The sequence below is a fragment of the Triticum aestivum genome, chromosome 5A (assembly GCF_018294505.1).
Source record: "Triticum aestivum cultivar Chinese Spring chromosome 5A, IWGSC CS RefSeq v2.1, whole genome shotgun sequence".
Taxonomy (NCBI): domain Eukaryota; kingdom Viridiplantae; phylum Streptophyta; class Magnoliopsida; order Poales; family Poaceae; genus Triticum; species Triticum aestivum.
In genome coordinates, this window is record NC_057806.1 from 345,894,130 (window position 1) to 345,912,916 (window position 18,787).

Here is an 18,787-nt window from a genome sequence, read left to right on the forward strand (position 1 = left end):
GGACCCCGATCGATTGAGTCGGTTGGGGCTGGATTAACAGGACCCCGTGGAGGGCTGGATGAATAGGACCACCCCGTGGAGGGCAGGATGAATAGTAGACGGTGGAGGGCAGGATGAATAATAGCCCATGGAAGGTGGTTGAACAGGAGCCCGTGGAGAGGGCTGGTTGAACAGTAGCTGGTGGAGTAGCGCGTGGTGGAGGCTGGATGAACAGGAGCCCGTGGATGAACAGTCGCAGGTGGAGACTGGAGGAGGTCGACGGTGGATGAACAGTAGCTCGTGGAGGCTGGAGAGGGTCGACGGTGGAGATGAACATTATCCCGTGGAGTCCCGTTTTGCGGTACGCCACACCCCTCCCGATGAACAGGACCTCCGTTTCGACCGTAGCACTCCAACACAAGTCCGTTTCGTCCATTTTGTGGTACGCCACACCCCTCCCGATCAACAGGACCCCCGTTTCGACCATAGGAGGTCCGTTTCCTCCATTTTGCGGTACGCCAGACCCCTCCCAATGGACAGGATCCCGTTTCGAACATGGCCGGTCGAACACAAGGCCGTTTCCTCCGTTCTGCGGTGTGCCAGGCCTCATTTCCATCGTCTATTCCGTCCAAGCCCTCCCAATGAACACGACGCATTTCGTTGCCTCACCATGAACACGACGCATTCTGTTGCCTCCCCATGAACATGTTTCTCCGTTCCGACCCAACAATGTACACGAGCCCTGGTTGTACGTATGCGTGAGTAGGCGTTCGAGACCCCGCCCGTATGTACACATAAGTGGCCGTATTTTCTTTCTTGCACCCTGGCCGATGTACGTACGTGTACATGTTACGTGCGCGCCTCTACTACGACACGTGCGCGCCTCTACATCGACCAGTATGTACGTACATGTTCGTGACCAGAATGACAACGCTACGTACGCTTCGACCAGGTGGGCCCCGACTGTCAGGCACTTCCTTGTGTGCGAAGATGTAGCTGGTGGGTCCCAGCAGTCAGGGGGCGAAATACGGTGGTCCGTCTGGTGGGTCCCCGCTGTTAGGTGGAGGAATAATCATTTTGCACGTAATAAGGAGGCACTTCCTTGCTGCGGCCATGGACCCAGCTGTTAGCCTCTCCACGTACAGTCCATGTCCGATGGAAGCCGTTCCTTGACCATGTTGACCACGCGACGCCGAGAGCACCAGGGCGGTGGACGACGGCGAGGCCTAGGAAGGGGACGACGTGGAGTCGGGGAAGACGTGACAGTGGATCCCCACGCCTAGAGGAGTATGAGGGCACTGGTTCGCTGCGGTGTGAGGCTGCCGTCGTCGCAGAGTAACAGGGGGTGTGGGTGAGTAGAGGGATGGCCTAGCCAGCGGTGGGAGTAGTAGGTTGCGGTGAGGCCTCCGCCGCATCGTAGTCGGCTGGTTTGGGCGGCTGGAGCAAGAAGACCAGAGGTTGAAGAAGCACTATGGCCGTTGGATGGACATCGTACGGTCACTGGAGCTAGAATCGTGCATATTGACTAAGTTGACAAAGCCCTCCGTCCCCGTCAACTTAATAGGCCCACAAGTCAGCCTGCCACTATACTGGGTCCCAGCTAACAGGGGGAGTATTCATTTTTTTTGTGCGTAATAAGGAGGCACTTCCTTGCGTGCGAAGATATAGCTGGTGGGTCTGAGCTGTCAGCGGCGGTAACGTTTTTTTCGCGAAATATAGAGGCCCTTTCGGTGGGTCCCTGATGTTAGGTGGACGAATCATTATTTTGCGCATAATAAGGAGGCATTTCCTTGCGTGCGGCCATGGACCCAGCTGTCGGCCTCTACATGTACATTCCACTTTAGATGCATGTCGGTCGTTGACCACGTTGACCAGGCCGCGCCGAGAGCACCAGGGCAGTGGACGACGACGAGGCCTAGGAAGGGAACGAAACGGAGGCAAGGAAGACTCGGCAATTGTTTCCCACATAGAGGGGAGTACGACTGTACGAGGGTTTACTGGTTCGTCTGCTGTCGCTGGAGAATAACAACAGATGTGGGTGAGTAGAGGGATGGCTAGGCCAGCGATGGGAGTACGTGGGGCGGTGAGGCCTGCGCGGCAGCACAGCCGACCGCGGGGAGGAGGGAGCAGGCAGTCCCGCCGGCGCTTGTTTGAGCGGCTGGAGCAGGAAGAGCAGAGATTGAAGAAGCATGACGGCCGTTGGATGGACATCCAACAGTCACTGCTTGTGCGTCAACCTTTTTTTAGGAAAGCCTCAAATCTGTGGAAAACAGCATACATCCCATCTGCCATTGTTTCTAATAACTTTCAGCCCATTTGTTAATTCTTAAGGTTTTTTTGGAGCCCATATTATTTTTGTTAGCATTACAGCCCAAATTGTGGCCACGGTTAAAAAATTATATGAAATTTTGCATATTTCGGTGCGGTCCGAACTGTTTTTAATCCCAAACTTTCGACTCACATTCAAACTGATTTTAAAAATAAATATATATCAATATAAAATCCAACAAATTCTCCAGTATAAAAATTAATGTAATTTAAAATCTTGAAATGAAAAAAAAGATATTTGAAACTAATTGCTGGTTTGATGTGTTTTAAAAATGTACATCCCATTCTCACTATTGATCGGCCATTTTCTCGGCGAGCCGAATGAAAGCTCTCCTCGTCTTGAAAGATTTGCAGCCCAACAGGCCTGAAAAAGCGACTTACTTGGCAAATCACAAAAAAACTGTGCTGTGGTCGTGGACCCAGCTGTCAGCCTCTCCACGTACAGTACTCTTCCGATGGAAGTCGTTCCTTGACCACGTTGACCACGTCGCGCGGAGAGCACCACGGCGGTGGACGACGGCGAGGCCTAGGAAGGGGACGACGCGGAGCCGGGGAAGACGCGGCAGTGGAAGCCCGCGCGGAGGAGTACGAGGGTTCACTGGTTCGGCTGCGGTGTGAGGCTGCCGTCGCCGCAGGGCCTGGCCAGCGGTGGGAATAGTACGGGGCGGTGAGGCCTCCGCGGCAGCACAGCCAACCACGGGAGGCAGGAGCATGCGGCACAACCGACACTGCTTTGGGCGGCTGGAGCAAGAAGACCAGAGGTTGAAGAAGCACTACGGCCATTGGATGGACATCGTACGGTCACTAGAGCTAGAATCGTTCATATTGACTAAGTTGACAAAGCCCTCCGTCCCCGTCAACTTTGTTGGCCCACAAGTCATCCTCCCACTATGGTGGGTCCCAGCTAGCAGGGGGTATTCATTTTTTTGTGCGTAATAAGGAGGCACTTCCTTGCGTGCGAAGGTATAGCTGGTGGGTCCGACATGTCAGCGGGGGGGGGGACGTTTTTTTTTGCGAAATACAGAGGCCCTTCCGGTGGGTCCCAGCTGTCAGGTGGAGGAATCATTATTTTGTGCGTATAGTCCACGGCCGATGGATGTCGTTCGTTGACCAAGTTGACCAGGCCGCGCCGAGAGCACCATGGCGGTGGACGACGGCGAGGCCTAGGAAGGGAACGACACGGAGCCGGGGAAGACTCAGCAATGGTTGCCCACGCGGTGGGGAGTACGAGAGTTTACTGGTCCGGCTGCCGTCGCCAGAAAATAACAGGAGGTGTGGGTGAGTAGAGGAATGGCCTGGCCAGCAATGAAGTAGGTTGGGGTGGTGCGGCCTGTGCGGCAGCACAGCCGACCACGGGAGGCGGGAGCAGGCAGTCCCACCGGAGCTGGTTTGGGCGGCTGGAGCAAGAAGATCAGATATTGAAGAAGCAGCACGGCCGTTGGATTAACATCCAACGGTCACTGCTGCTAGAATCGTTTGTGGACTAAGTTGACAAAGCCAAAGTACACGTCAACCTAGTAGACCCACAAGTCAGCCTCCAAATCTGTCAGAAACAGTATACAGCCCGAAATTTCTAGCCAGATTCAAATTAATTTTGAATCTAAATATACCTTAATTTAAATTCAATGAAATTTTACCTGCACAAAAACAATGAAATTTAAAATATCAAAATCCGAAAGAAAACAGTATTTTGGAACTAATTTTCTGTTTGCTGTATTTTTTCATTTTACAGCCCATTTATTATTACTTATAGCCCATTTCTTATTACTTATAGCCCATTTTCTGGGCAAAATGCATCCCTCCTCGTCTTGAAAGATTTCCGGCCCAGCAGGGCGTAGAAAAGCAAGTAGGCCTATGTTGGTTATTCTGCAAAAAACAAAATAGCTGGCTAGCAATTTTCAGAAAGGAAAAAAACAAACTGGCCTGGCCATGTGCTAAACATATGAAATAAAAGCCTGGGCTAGACGGGCCACGGGTCCCGCACAACCCAGTTGATACCCTTCTCCATCCCAAAAAACAAAATTACTGCGCGCTGTTGGGTCCCTACTGTCATCCTCACCATGTACAGTCATCTCCTTATTCCTCTCGGTTGTTGACCATGTTGACAACACCGGAGGGCGGCGCCGCGGCGAGTGAACCAAGGCGGAGGACGATGGTGAGGCCTCGGACGGGAACGAACAGGAGCCGGGGTAGATCACAACCAGCCGTGGGAGGCAGGAGCAGGCGGTCCCACCAGCGCTGGTTTGGCTTTGGCGGCTCGAGGAAGAAGAAACTGAAGAAACGCGACAGACATTGAATGTCAATCCAACGGTCAAGGTTGGCACAATCGTTTTGTTGACTAAGCAGACACCAAGTAGCATACTTTTTATATATAGGAAGAAAACTGCGAGGAAAATGCGTTCGTCTGCCATCCTCCTCACAAGGAACGTTCGCCACATAAGTGACTAGCACCCTTGGTTTTCAACCGAGAGGTCTTGGGTTCGAGTCCCAGGAACTCTCAATTTTGTCCTCCTTCCTTCCTCGCAAAAAAAGGTAAAGAAAATCAAAGACTTGGGAAGGCGTACAGAACAAGCTAGTGTACCAGTAATGAGACGTTGCTGAGTTTTAGAAAAAAGAAAGACATGCTCCTGTAGCTGGTTCGAATCCAAACCTAGACTATGACTATATATGGTGTTGTGCTACTCTGCAAGTAAAGAAACTGACATATCCAACATTCGCTTCTCCTCTTCTCTACTTACTCTGCCTAGCATCAGAAGCTCTGGCCGTAGCAACCATGTCCGCTGGCTGCTCGTCCACCTGCTCTTCAACAGGCAACAACCAGATATGCGCCAAGTCGCAACCCGTACCATCGCCTGTGGGTTTCATCACACCCTCGCCGGCACGCGCACCGCAGCCGATTGCTCATCTCAACCCGCTGCCGTTGGTATGGTGCCACTGCTGCAAATCACGTAGAGTCATCCATCGCGTCTCAACCACAATCCGCAACCCTATCCAAGTCTTCTACAAATGCCCGAATCATGGGGCAATAATATGTTTAAGTGTTGTTCTGCTGCTTTCAGTTGCTGATTTTTTAATAGTTTGGTTGATGCTCTACCAATTTGATTCGTGTAGAAAAGGGAAGATTCGTGTGATTTGTATTTCTGGGAAGTTGCTAATGTGGGGGAATGCAACTAAGCTGATTATTTGGTTAGCCAAGGAATCCCAATACCAGCAGGTTGGGGTATTGGACAAGTAACTGAAGGAACGACAGAAGAGGAAGATGTAGAGCAGAAGCTTAAAGATGCAGTTCCTCTGATCATGGCCAAGCAACAGCTGCTGAATGGCCTTGACAGCAATGAGGAGATGAAAGAGCTTGTGAAGATAATGGGCAAAATCGATGTGCTCTGTAGGATGATTGTCTCTTTATTTGTAGTGTATGTAGCACTCGTGATGTATTCAGTGGCTATGACAGGAGCACTTTGCTGAAACTAGTAATGAATGAAACCTGTGTAGCAGGCTGGGCATAGTGTTGTGAACATCTAATGATTTCTATTAACGGAAATTAGGGGGTATCCCCTTTTGCTCATATAAATAAATAAATAAATAGCAGAGGCCCTGTCGAGTCAGCTTTGTTCTCATTCGAAGACGTCAAGCAAATTGCAGTCCAACAGCAAACTATGTCATCAAATTCAAGTTTCACAGGCAAATATGAGTACAACTAAACAACAATGTCATCATGTTTTAGTTGTCATACAATCACCAAACACAAATCAGCATACATAACAAGTGATGTTCTTTACGGCAAAATACTAAACAACATGTTCATCAGGTCTTAGTTGTCATAGCAAACAAAATTTCACATAGTAGATAAAAAAACGTCTTCTGACAGGCAAATACGACAAAAGCAATATAATCATCATCCACAGCAGCATCAACATCTTCGCCATGTGTATCAGTCTGAATCGTAATTCCCCACAGTGTCATCTTCTTCTTCGTCCTCAACGTCCTCGAACGTTGGCTTCTTCTTGATCAACTCTTGTATGTCCAGAGCACGACAGGCAATCTTTTCGCCGGCGTCATTGACGTGATGGTTCTCAAAGATATTAGGAACATCTATGTTATCTTGTACATCAGGAGCAGTGTAAGCATCATCTTGTTGTGCAACTTCATTAAATGAATTCCTCTGCTCAAACCTTTGCAATACTCTGCAGTCATCGCTACGTGCAAATGTGTCTTCCAAGAAAAATATCTATGTTGCTTTATTTGCCAAAATAAAAGGCTCGTTGGTCTGGTACGCCGCCTTGACATTGATGGATTTGAAATAATCATCAGCTCTGGGTTTTGCAATCCTGGAAAACAGGTTATACCAACAACAGCACAACAGAACCACACACCGATGATCCTCAAAACTGGAGATATACTGCAACTGAATAATGTCTGTTATGTTAGCATACATTTTAGTTGTCTCTTTGTCATATGTATCCGTGCTCATGATGGCACTGTTTTGTGTCTTCCTGCCTTCATCTCGTGCAAGGGTGTTGTAGCGCACATCTCCAACAACGCAAGATTCATAATGTCTTACCCGAGTATCATGACCCATTGCTAGTGAGTAAAGGGCATCATCAACTGCCTGCCCATCCTCCCGCATCTTCTTAACCTATGGTTAGAAAATAAACAAGCTGATCATCGTATGTACTCAATACATTAAAAAAACTGACAGTGCACTTCAAAAGCTTACATGGTTCTTGAACCATTTCGCAAATCCTGCCATAACCAGTTTGTCAATGTTTCTTGGATTTTGCGGCAGTAACTCCTCTTTGTAGATGCTGCACAACATAGTGATCGCGTCAAACATATAAATATATAAGAATGTGCTGCAAGTTTAGTAGATTAGGATGTATAAGCTACAGTACTGCACTTACTTGATACAAGGTAGTATCTGAGGACAATTATTCAACACATACCAAACCATTTTGTCAAAATCTTTAGGTTTGTCCTCTTGTCGACTCTTCCCTGTAACTCGAACAGAATAATCGAAAACATTGAGCCCGGGATTGTCTTCACCCACCCCTTTGCTAAGATGATCAGCCGTTTCAATGTATTTTGAGCAGAATGTCAACACTTCTGTAGCAATGTAGGCCTCTTCAATGGAACCCTCGGGTCTAGCTCTGTTCCTAACATAGCCCTTGAAAGTGCCTAGCCGCCTTTCAATAGGGTACATCCAGCCATACTGTACTGGACCTCTAAGTAGTGCCTCATCAGGTAGATGAACAGCCAAATGCACCATCACATCAAAGAAGGCTGGAGGATATATCTTCTCAGGGTCGCATAGGATAGTTGGTATCTTGTCTCTAAGACGCTCCAAAGCATCTATCCTGATATTCCTACTGCAGAGTTCCCTGAAGAATTGTCCCAACTCTACAACTGCTCTGTATAAGTCAGGGCGGCCCAATCCTCTAAGGATAACAGGTAAAACCCTTTGAAGTAGGACGTGGCAGTCATGAGTTTTCAACCCTTGTACCTTGTTTCCATCTGCACTGACTCTCCTTTCAGGGTTGGAAGCAAATCCATGTGGGAATGTCACACATGACAGGACCTCGCAAAATTCTTTTCTTTTTACCTTGTCCAAGACGTACACAGCTGGTGCCATATCCCGTGGTTTACCTTCATCTTGCACCTGCAAATCCTTTCTGATACCCAGGTGTGTCAAATCAATCCTAGATTTTAAGGTATCTTTCGTCTTGCCTTCAATATTAAGAAGTGTGCCGATAATGCTGTCACATATATTTTTCTCGATGTGCATCACATCAAGATTATGCCTTAGATCCAAATCTTTCCAATACTCCAAGTCCCACAAAGTGGACCTGCGGGTAAACAATAATCTCTCTTCTACCCCGCCACGCTTCCTTTTCCCGCTACCATTACCAGGATGGTTTCCTGGTGTAATATGCCTAACCTCTCTAATTCCACTTGAAACTCATCGGCAGTGAGCCTCTTTGGCGCATCATGGTTTTCATGCTTTGCATTGAACACATGTCTTCGGTATTTTCTAGGATGCGACTTGTCCTTGGCAAGGAAACGGGGTGCCCAATGTAACAGATCTTGCTAAGTATTGCGTATGACAGCGGATTCCTGTCACAGCGAACACATGCATTGTAACCATGTGTCGTTCGCCCTGACATAGTGCCCAAAGCTGAATAATCATGGATGCACCAAATTATAACAGCACACAGAAATAAATCAGCTGGTGGGCTGCTATATAGGTCTCGAGTGAGAACACCCTTCCATAGCTGTTGAAGTTCCTCCACAAGAGGCTCCATGAACAAATCAAAATCCTTTCCAGGACTTTTTGGACCTGGGATGAGCAAGGCCATCATGTAGTTTGATTCTTCGGTGCAGAAATTTGGAGGCATGTTGTAAGGGATAACAAGCACTGGCCACATGCTATATGTGGCGCTCTGGTGGCCAAATGGGTTAAATCCATCTGAAGCTAAGCCAAGTCTAATGTTTCTCGGGTCAGCAGCAAATTCTTTGTGTTTATCATTGAAGCTTTTCCACTCACTACCATGAGATGGATGGCTCATTACATTCTGATCTCTATACTCCTGGTTCCTAGAATGCCACAGTACATCCTCTCTTGTTTCAGCATCATGAAACAACCTCTGCAATCTTGGTGTAATTGGAAAATGTCTCGAAACATTATGAGGAATCCTCTTCATAGCATCGCCATCTTTCCATCTTGATGATTTGCATTTCGGGCATTCACTTAAGTTGGCATAATCCTTCCGGAACAGAACACAATTATTCTTACAAACATGGATCATATCATATCCAATTCCAACTGCACGAAGGAAATCCTTCATTTTACTGTAGGTGTGTGGCAGCTCAGACGCATCTGGGAAAGATTCACAGAAAGCAGCCAACATCGCATCGAATGATTTGTTGGTCATCCGCTCAGATGTCTTCACCTGAAGAAAGGTGACCATAGCTGAGAATACTGACAGCTTATTTCTTGGGGTGACAGCAACATTGCATTGTTCCAACATGCGGGCCCACCGTTTTTCTTCTGCAGGTGAAAGTTCACGGAATGCACGGGCATTTCGTAGCATTGTTTCAACGTTGGTCAAACTCACTGGCTCCGCCACCACCACCTCGTCCTCCTCTTCCACCTGAGCATCAGGCAGATCAAGATGGTGATCTGCTGCTTCCACGTAGTCAATAACATTGACGTTCACAGCTTCACCATGATGAACCCACCTAGTACATGTGACCGACATCCCATACAAGTGTAGATGATTTTGCATAGTTGACTGGGGTCTTGTAACTGAATTCATACAACTGCTACACGGGCAGAGCACATCTGATTTCAGACCACCGTACTCAGCTTTGATAAAGTTCATGAAGTTTTCAACCCCCTCGACATATGCAGCGGAGAATCTTCGAGCAGAAGTTATCCAAGTCCTGTCCATCTGTTAGACATACAAATTAGTTCTTCTACTAGATATTACAGGAAAAACATATATGCTTTTTTATGAAGTCCAGAAAAAAATACCTAGGTCGATGTCTAAAGCTATGGAAAGATATTTGGACGAGCAGATCTAAGTAACGAAATATATGTAAAGCTAATTCAGCAAACACATTTGAGTGCCAAATTATGGCAGGCTGTTTCAGCAGTCAATGAGGCCGAGCACACAGCCATCGAACTATCGAAGGCCATCGCAGCAACAAAGATCGAGTATAAAACGGTGTAGAGCTATTTCAGCTAACAGATTGGCTACTAGACCATGTCAATCTACGTTACAATAAATATATGGCAGGATATTTTAGCAACTAATCGGCCTTGGCATGCCATCTCAGCTAAGCAGATTGAGTGCAGAACAGGGCAAGGAAGCTTCTTAAGCAGAGCATGTTGACAGTAAACTACTTCGGCAAATAGTGAGATTAATAGCGTCTATCAGCTAACATTCAACGCTACACCGACATGAACGGGGCCTCAGTCTAGAATGCGCGTACCGTTTGAGAAGCTGACTGCCGTGCGTATCCACATGAACGTCGCCAGCGGTGGCGGCGTTGACCGCCGTGCGCCTCCACAAGAACGTAGCCAGAGGTGGCGGTGCGGCTAGAGGACGGCAGTCTACGAGAGCGTACTGTGGGAGCAAGAGGATCGTCGAACCGCGGCACCGACGTATCGGCGCGGCGGGGAGGGCGTCTTTGGCGGAGCGAATGGAGTGGAGGGGGACAGGGGGAGGGTGTTTGGGGAATATTATTGGCTAGTTGGCCGAAGGGCGGTTGAATCGGATTTGGGGGGAATTTTTGGGTGTGGGGGGTTGAGGATTTTCGCGCGGTGGGCGGGGGAGTTTGGCGCATGGTCGGTTTCTCCAAGTGCAGTCCCACGTGTCAGTGAATAGGCAAGCCGAAGCGTGTTCCGTTTGCGTGAGCCGTGTGCAGGACCGAACGTGTGTGGGGTGCAATGTGACCGCGACAGGAGTGCTGTGACTGTTCCGCGTTTTTCCTTTTAAAATAGGTGCTTCGCCCCCTCAAAAAAAAATCTGTTGCTTCGCGCGATCCATCGATACTACTACTAGTAATCTGGTAATCCCGACTAAAACGGCGCGACCGGGTCTTTTCCCGCGCGATATGCTGGGAGGTTGGCTTAGTTGGGTTTTTTAGGACGAGTAATGCTACACCTACGTAATCCCAGTTACGTAATTAACGCAATGTGAAACGTGTGAGCTGTTGATTGTAGATTGGGGGGAGGGAGGGGCCCACCACCATGAAAATCAGGGGAGGAGAGAGAGAGGCAATTTACGTTAACCCTTTCGTAGGTCCCCGTAGATGTAGAAAGATGTGTCTGATCCTGCAATATAGGCCGTCCGATCTATATCTAACGGATAGGAAGGAAACTATGACAATTTACCCGCACTCCTCTCCACATTTGCAGATAAGGCTTTCCCTCGTTCATCCTTTTCTCCCACAAGATCTTGATCTTCCATGCAACGCACGAGCATCTTGCTAGTACTCCTACAATATGTATATTATTGTGAAAGTTCATATACACCGTCCGAGATTAATGCAAACACGGCAGATTTTCATTACATTTCGAACTTTTATAGGACAAAAAAAATAAAAGAAACCCGACCCTAAACCTATTCTACGGCGGCGACCGACGTCCTCCATCTGTGATCTCCATGTATGGGGGCGGGGTTCAAGACCCGTGAAGTGAAGGTGCGGTCTCCGGCGAGGAAAAGTAGAACACGGGGGACGGACCGGCCAGTTGGCACACCATGCCCTGCCGCCTCCCATGCCCTACTCATCCTCGGAGGAGTCCCCGACCTCGGCGGTGCCGGACGTTGGACGGCGGCAAGTAGGATGTGTGGCTGACGGTGCTCCCGTTGTCGGCTGCCAGCGTGGCCACCGGTTGTGCGGTGACTTGAGCGAGGGCGGCGACCTCGAGCTCCATCCCCGAAGACAAGCTCTCCCGCAGAGCGTTCGCGCTTGCAGTCATGGCGGATGTGGTTCCAGGTAGGAGGACGATGCGCTATGGTGTGGAGGTTAGCTGGGTGTTGCCGCTTTAAGTAGCGCATTCCGGTGAGGCCAAGCGTCCAGGTGCGTCATTAAGTCGCCGGAGTTGGTTCCCCGGGCACCGAGCCTCTTAATGATGACATACGAACGGACGACATGAATGTGGGCAGCTGGCGCCGGCTGGGAACGCACCGCGTGACGGCACGAGGGACGAGGGTTTAGGTGTGCCAGGGTAGTCAGCTGCGGTCGTGGCAACGTTGGAGATGCCCTTTGCTCACATGCGATCCCCGCATGTCATTGGAAAAGCAAGACGACCCGGCATGGTCTCAAGTCCAGAGGATGCAGTTGGCCGCGCTACACCACTCCGCGGACGTGTCGCGGCGCCCCGTGCATCCTCGACGAGCCGGGTGTTGGGGTGTGTTTGGATTGTGGCCAAAGTGCACCTTGCCAAAATTTTGGTCATGACCAAAAGATTGGTCTTTGTTTGGATGGTTGCCATTTTTTTGGCATGCCAATGAACTCTAGCCAACTCTAGTTCATTTTTCTTGCCAATGTCGGCCAAATCATGGGCAACCAATACCTCAACCAAAATTTTGGTCATGACCCAAAGATTGGTCTTTGTTTGGACGGTTGCCATTTCTTTGGCATGCCAATGAACTCTAGCCAACTCAAGTTCATTTTTCTTGCCAATGTCGGCCAAATCATGGGTTTGGCTACCCAATGCTTTGATGGGGCAACCTTGGGCACAAACCAAACATACCGTTGGTCGTGCCACAGCACTAACGCCACCCTCGGTAAACTAAAATCGAGCATGTCTAGCGACGATATGAGTGTGTCGCTCACCGTGGTCGCCGTGTCCTGAGGCGGTGCTAGAGCTGCGCCCCGTTGTTGGCCCCAACGACCCACATGAACAGTTGTCGGTGGCGAGGAGGTCATGGGCCAGCTCCTCCATTGGACTAGTCTGCGCTACATCGTCCCGACGGGTGTGCCCCATATGTCGGTTTCCCTGTTTTCCCGGCCATATTCGAGCGTTAGTGCTCCGCGTTGTGCATTAGGCCTTTCACTATGTAGGCCAAGCGAGACAACTTATTGTTTATTTGAGCCGTTCAAGTATAACCATGTGGCGTTTGCTTATTTCTCATTCCTCTCCAACCCTCTTCTCCATCGATCATGTCGCCCTCCAGTCGAGTCCATCCTCCCGCATGCCTCATTTGAACATTCCGCCGAGTATCATTCGCATGTACCCACCCTAGTCCTCTTTCAACAGATCTCCAGACCCCAAGATAAAATCGAGAGGGAACGAGTGGGGGCACGTGATACCTAAGGCGGATTCAAAAATTTTAACCGGTGATCATAGCATCCGCAAATCATATATAAAGGGTATTCAATGTTCGTTTCGTTTTTGAACATACAATATACTCCCTCCTATCCTTTCTAGTTTACATATAAGTTTTATGTGTAGTCAAAGTATATCTACTTTGATCAAAAAGGTATCAACATTCAACAACGCCAATCAATATTGTTAGATTCGTGCGTACTCCTAGATTTGTACTCGAGATGGTTTCTAATTTGACTATTGACAAGATTAATAGTACATGAGATGTATAATGTGAAAATTATATCATTGGAAACTCCTTTCACGTATGAATTTGACCATATGCTTTGTGTAAGTTGCATGTCATATATTATTACTCTAACATTTGGTCAAAGTTAGCCTTAAAAAATGCATTAGACCCTGTATGCTTTGTGTAAGTTGCATGTCATATATTATTACTCTAACATTTGTGTAAGTTGCATGTCATATATTATTACTCTAACATTTGGTCAAAGTAGTATAGTGGAAGTGGATCCTCTGACGTAGGTATCCCTGCCTTACCCTCCCTTTCGGTCACTTACTGGCGGACCCCATGCTTGCTAGGCCCCGCATGTCAGTTACTCAATGGGTTCGGCCACGTCAGGGGATCCTCATCCGTAGTATACTCCCTCTATTTTTATTTACTCCGCATAAAACGGAGGGAGTGGTGGTATAATAAATGACGCGGGCGGGGGTGGGGGAGGGACGTCGGTTTGCTCTCAACTGCGGTACCACAAGTGAGCGAAAACGCAAGATGCGTGTTCCATTCGGTGAGCAACGTGGAGGGTCCAGCGTGCCGGGCTGCAACGCGAACGCGACAAGAGCGATGTACAGTCAAAACCAATTGATCGATCGTCACCGGAACCACCATTCACACCAGAACCTTCGCTGCTCGGCCTACGCCAGCCACTGCCCTAAAACCACACCAAATCTCTAGCCCATTCCCCCACCTTTCGATCCCCTAGCCCGCATCAAGCGTCCCCTAGTTCGCCAGAAAGCCATGGTGCGCCACAAGATCACTTACTACAAGATGCTAACGCCGGAGCGCCGCACAGAAATCGCGGCGGCGGTCATCACCACAGACCTCCGTTCCCAAGCTTGCTTTGCGGTGGGCCAATCCCCGAGTTCTCTGGAGCCAAGCTACAAGGAGGATGAAGCCGATCCAATGTTCATGGTGGAGGTCGCGGCGCAGAAGGCCCCCGATGGGTATGAGACGAAGGACGTCGACTTCGTGCCGGCGTCCGAGTCCCCCATTGTGCAGGCGGACCAGCGGTTCAACATGACGATACTAAAGGAGGACCGGGAGGCAGAGGCTCAACTCGACGCGGAGCGCGTTCATGCCGCTGCCATCGAGGCTCTCCTGCAGGCGGAACCGGATGTCGTGGATGTGAACCGGGCAGCGGAGGCTCAACTTGAGGCAGAGCGCGCGGATGCCGCTGCCATCGAGGCCCTCCTGTAGGCGGAACCGGATGTCCTAGACTTGAACCGGGCGGTAGAGGCTCGACTCGACGCAGAGCGCGCGGATGCCACTCTCATCGACGCCCTCCTACAGGCGGCACCGGACATCCTGGACTTGAACCGGGCGGCGGAGGCTCGACTCGATGCGGAGCGCGCGGATGCCGCTGCCATCGAGGCCCTCCTACAGGCGGAACCGGACGTCCTCGACTTGAACCGGGCTATGCTCTCATCCGTGCAGAGCGCCCGCACACTCCGCTTGAACGAGTAGCTAGAGGCCAAGGACAAGCACGGTGTAGAGACACACATCGGCAGCGACGGCTGGTTCGCGCCGGCAGCCAAAGACGACGAGGACATCTCTTTTAGCGAGCAGTGATAGTTTTTCTTCATGTTGTTGTTTTTATGGATCTTTTGCTGTGTAAAAACATATATTTGTTATGCAAGTCGCTTGACTTGGGTCAGTCTACCATTTCAGGCGGTTGGATGAATATCCTACGTCTCCTAACCCTTCTTTCCTTCTTCCTCACCTCTTCTTCTTCCCCAACAGACCATCGCACGGGCCGTACGGATACTCGCCAACATGCGGTTGGATAAACATACTTTATGAACAAAAATTATGTGTCAGTGATAGGATGGCTGAGTTTGGTGTGTTCCCATGCGACAGCACGTGTCAGTGAGGGTGCGTTCCCTTGGTTGGGTTTGCGGCGTGCAGGAGCGACCGTGTGAGGGTGCGGTGCGACCGCGATAGCCGTGCGCAAGTGTACCTCCTTCTCATTTTGAAAACTTTAGGCAAGCTTGGAAAAAAAGTGTGGTGAAGTTTGGCAATGCAAGGCCTAGACCCAAACCGGATAAGTACGTACGTACTAGGAGTACTAGTGTTAAAAAAGAAAGGCTGGGTTTTCCTTCGCCAGATTTAATCGATACAAATCCTCGTTTCACGTGTCAATTAATGCGTATTTTTTTCTCCAAAGACCAAAGAGCTAACCATCTCACTCCTCATCGCTTGATTAATGCAGCGCCATGCAAACCAACCTTCTCACTTCCGCATGCATGCAGGGGATATTAATGTCCTTGGTTGCTAACCCCATCAATTTTGCCTCGATTAGTGTTAGTGGCCCTTTGCAAATTGTAATTTTGATATACTGGCCTTGTGTACAAAAAATGGAGGTAGTAGTAACTATATTTGACTTCCTTCCCCATTGCAGTGACGTCGACGATATTTTTTGGTGGTTTGGCGAAGTGCGTTTGACGGAGAACACCATTGAGGGAGACCATGATAAGTCGTTCTCAAGTGCCGCCTGCAAGCCGAGACAACCGCCTTATTTGCATCTAGGAAGTCCTTTACTAGTACTACTATAACTAATGCGGTGAGATGGCTTCTCGAAGAAGACGATGAAGAAGCGGAGTCAGTGAAGAGTGAAATGAGGGTTGCTTCGTTCGTGCTTTTGTGATTTGACGCCTCACTGCTTTGTGATTTGTGATAGAAGGGACAGGGGAGTAGACTCTATGCTCTATACTGTACTACATGCGTCCAAGCATGGGAGAAAGAGGAGAGACATTGCATTTTTTCTATTCATTCAATCAATCAATCAGGGAGCTTCGGTTCCATCTTTTTGGCTTTGGCAACACCATCCACAATGGTTCCCACGATGCCAAAAGCTATTTTCACATTTGGCTACACATTGTGGATGCCCTTAACCGTACCACTTGGTTTTGCTCCTGTGTGCTATCTATACAAATCTCAATTATATTGATCTAAAAAATTATAGAATCGAGATTAGTAAAAAGGAGGTGATTTTGCCGCGCGGATGGCGGGGGAGGTTTCTTATTTTCGAAGGACATTGTCCTGGCGGTTTGCTAACATGCGGTCCCACGTGTCACTTCTTTACCAAGCCGATCCGCGTCCCACATGAGGTAGAACAACGACAGAAGCAACACGTGGTTAAGTTCAAGAAGATGAGGGAGAAGCGGATTCAGCAATGAGTGAAATGATGGTTGCTTTGTCCCTCCAACTTAACTGCGGGAAAGGTGCTGCTTTGTGATTTGACGCCTCATTGCTCATTACTACGCCGGCGCCATGACTGGGGTGCTTCACCCCGGCTGCTCTGCACTGTATTCCGGTATGGAACGTGGACCTGGTAGCTTGATGTCCCACATGTCGGTGAAAGGGACTAGAATATTTATGAAAGCGAGCGCTCCACTCTTACGACGGAGGAGTAGACGACACGACGGCCCAGTGAACTGTCACTTGTACTGTATAGTACTATAGTTTTGCTGTTTTGCACGATCCATCAATACAAACCCGATTAAACAGGAAAGGGCGGGATTTTTGCCGCGCGGTAGATGATACTGGCCATACATTTCAAAGGCAATTTTAATGTATGCAAACTGGATAATTATAAGTAACAATATGATATCTAGTAAAACTAAAAACACATATGATTTATTGTGTTAGAGTGTAGTAGTAGTGCTGTATTGCATAGTTGTTAGATGTAACATGCAAGAACGTGTAGAGATGTAGTTTTGGAGGGCCTACAGAGAGAAAAGCGTAATACGGTCACCGAACTTCAGAATAAGCTGATTACGGTCACTATATACGTTTTGCGGTGATTATACGGTCACTTGCTCACAGCTCAGCATCGGATTGCACTCTGTTCACCGGCCAAATAGTCTGCGTGGCGCCATGTTGACTAGTTAAATTGACCACGTTCGTTGTGGGTCCCACCTGTCAGTTCGCATAGGCAAAAGGTCAGATAAACACAAATTTACGCAGGTGCGACAAGGCTCCAACCCGTGCGCGGGAATCACCTGGTTGTGTATGTGTCTGTCAGGGCCTGATGTGTGTGCATGCACGTGTAGGTTGAGCACTTGAGCGTGAGAGTGTGTGTTGGTCGGGTGGTGTACTGGTGTGTGCATGCATGCATGCGTGTGTGCGTGTGAGTGTTGCGTGTGTGCGTGCGTGGCTGCGTGTGTACATGTGAGTGTTGTGTGCGTGTGTGGGTGCATGTGTTTGTGTGAGTATTGCATGGATGTAGTTCGTGTGCATGCGTGCGTGTGTGTATAATCACCACACCAGCTCCTGTGTGTTAAAACAGACGGCTCAGCATACCAATACAAGGCCACCTTGTCCGCTGTGCCCGCGGTCATGACTTCGAACCACCGTCCAAATATTTTTTTGTCGTTTGTTTTCATTCTTACTAGCAAGATGCCCGTGCGTTGCATGTAACATCAAGATGCATTTTTATGACTTGTTTATCTTGTGAGAGAAAAGGATGAACGAGGGAAGGCCTTATTTGCAAATGTGGAGAGGTGTGTGGGTACCTTTTTGCAAAATTGCCATAGTTGCTTTCCTATCCGTCAGATATAAATCGGACGGCCTATATTGCAGGATGACAGGCACACCATCATCACCAACTCTGTTTTTTTATAAGAGTGTATTTTATGTATTTTATAAGAGTGTAGATGTAGAGTAGATACAAGTCAACAGGTGGGCACGATGGTAGTGAGATAATGTGATGCAACACTAGAGGTGCCACGTGGAGCGTTTAACTGGTCAACTAGTCATGTCATGAGCAAATACAGAGTTGTACGGTGAGCCCGTGACTGCATAATAACCACTAAACGTAAATGGTGACCGTAATGAGTGGATTCTGAAGTCCAATGTACGTATCGTGCTTTCGCTTCAAATACAATGATCGTCATTGCATATATCGCGAGAGAAAAATGAAACATGCGTGAATTTTCTGGGGGCTTACTTTTAGAGGACCTGGAGATAGTTTTGTGTGCATACGTGAAAGGGGCGTACAGGGGGGTATGCGATGGAGAGAGAGATGCTCTTCGTTTCTCTTTATTATGACTAACTTTGTATATAGTATAAAAATATACAAATTCATAGTGCGGAATAAATATCATTGTGGGCACCATGCAATGCAAATTAGCGTTCGTACTCCTCCATATAACTTTGTAATGTTGTATATATGTAGAAACTCTAAAATAATTTTTTGGCCACACTTTATTCAAAAGGAATGTTGTATGCGAAATAAACGTGAAGAGAGGGCTTTTTAGATCAATGGGGTACGTGATGTAACATGTGTGAATGTGTAGTTGATGCATTTGGCGGGGCCTAGAGAGGTATGTGTGTGTATTACGTATTCGAGAGAGGCATGGATA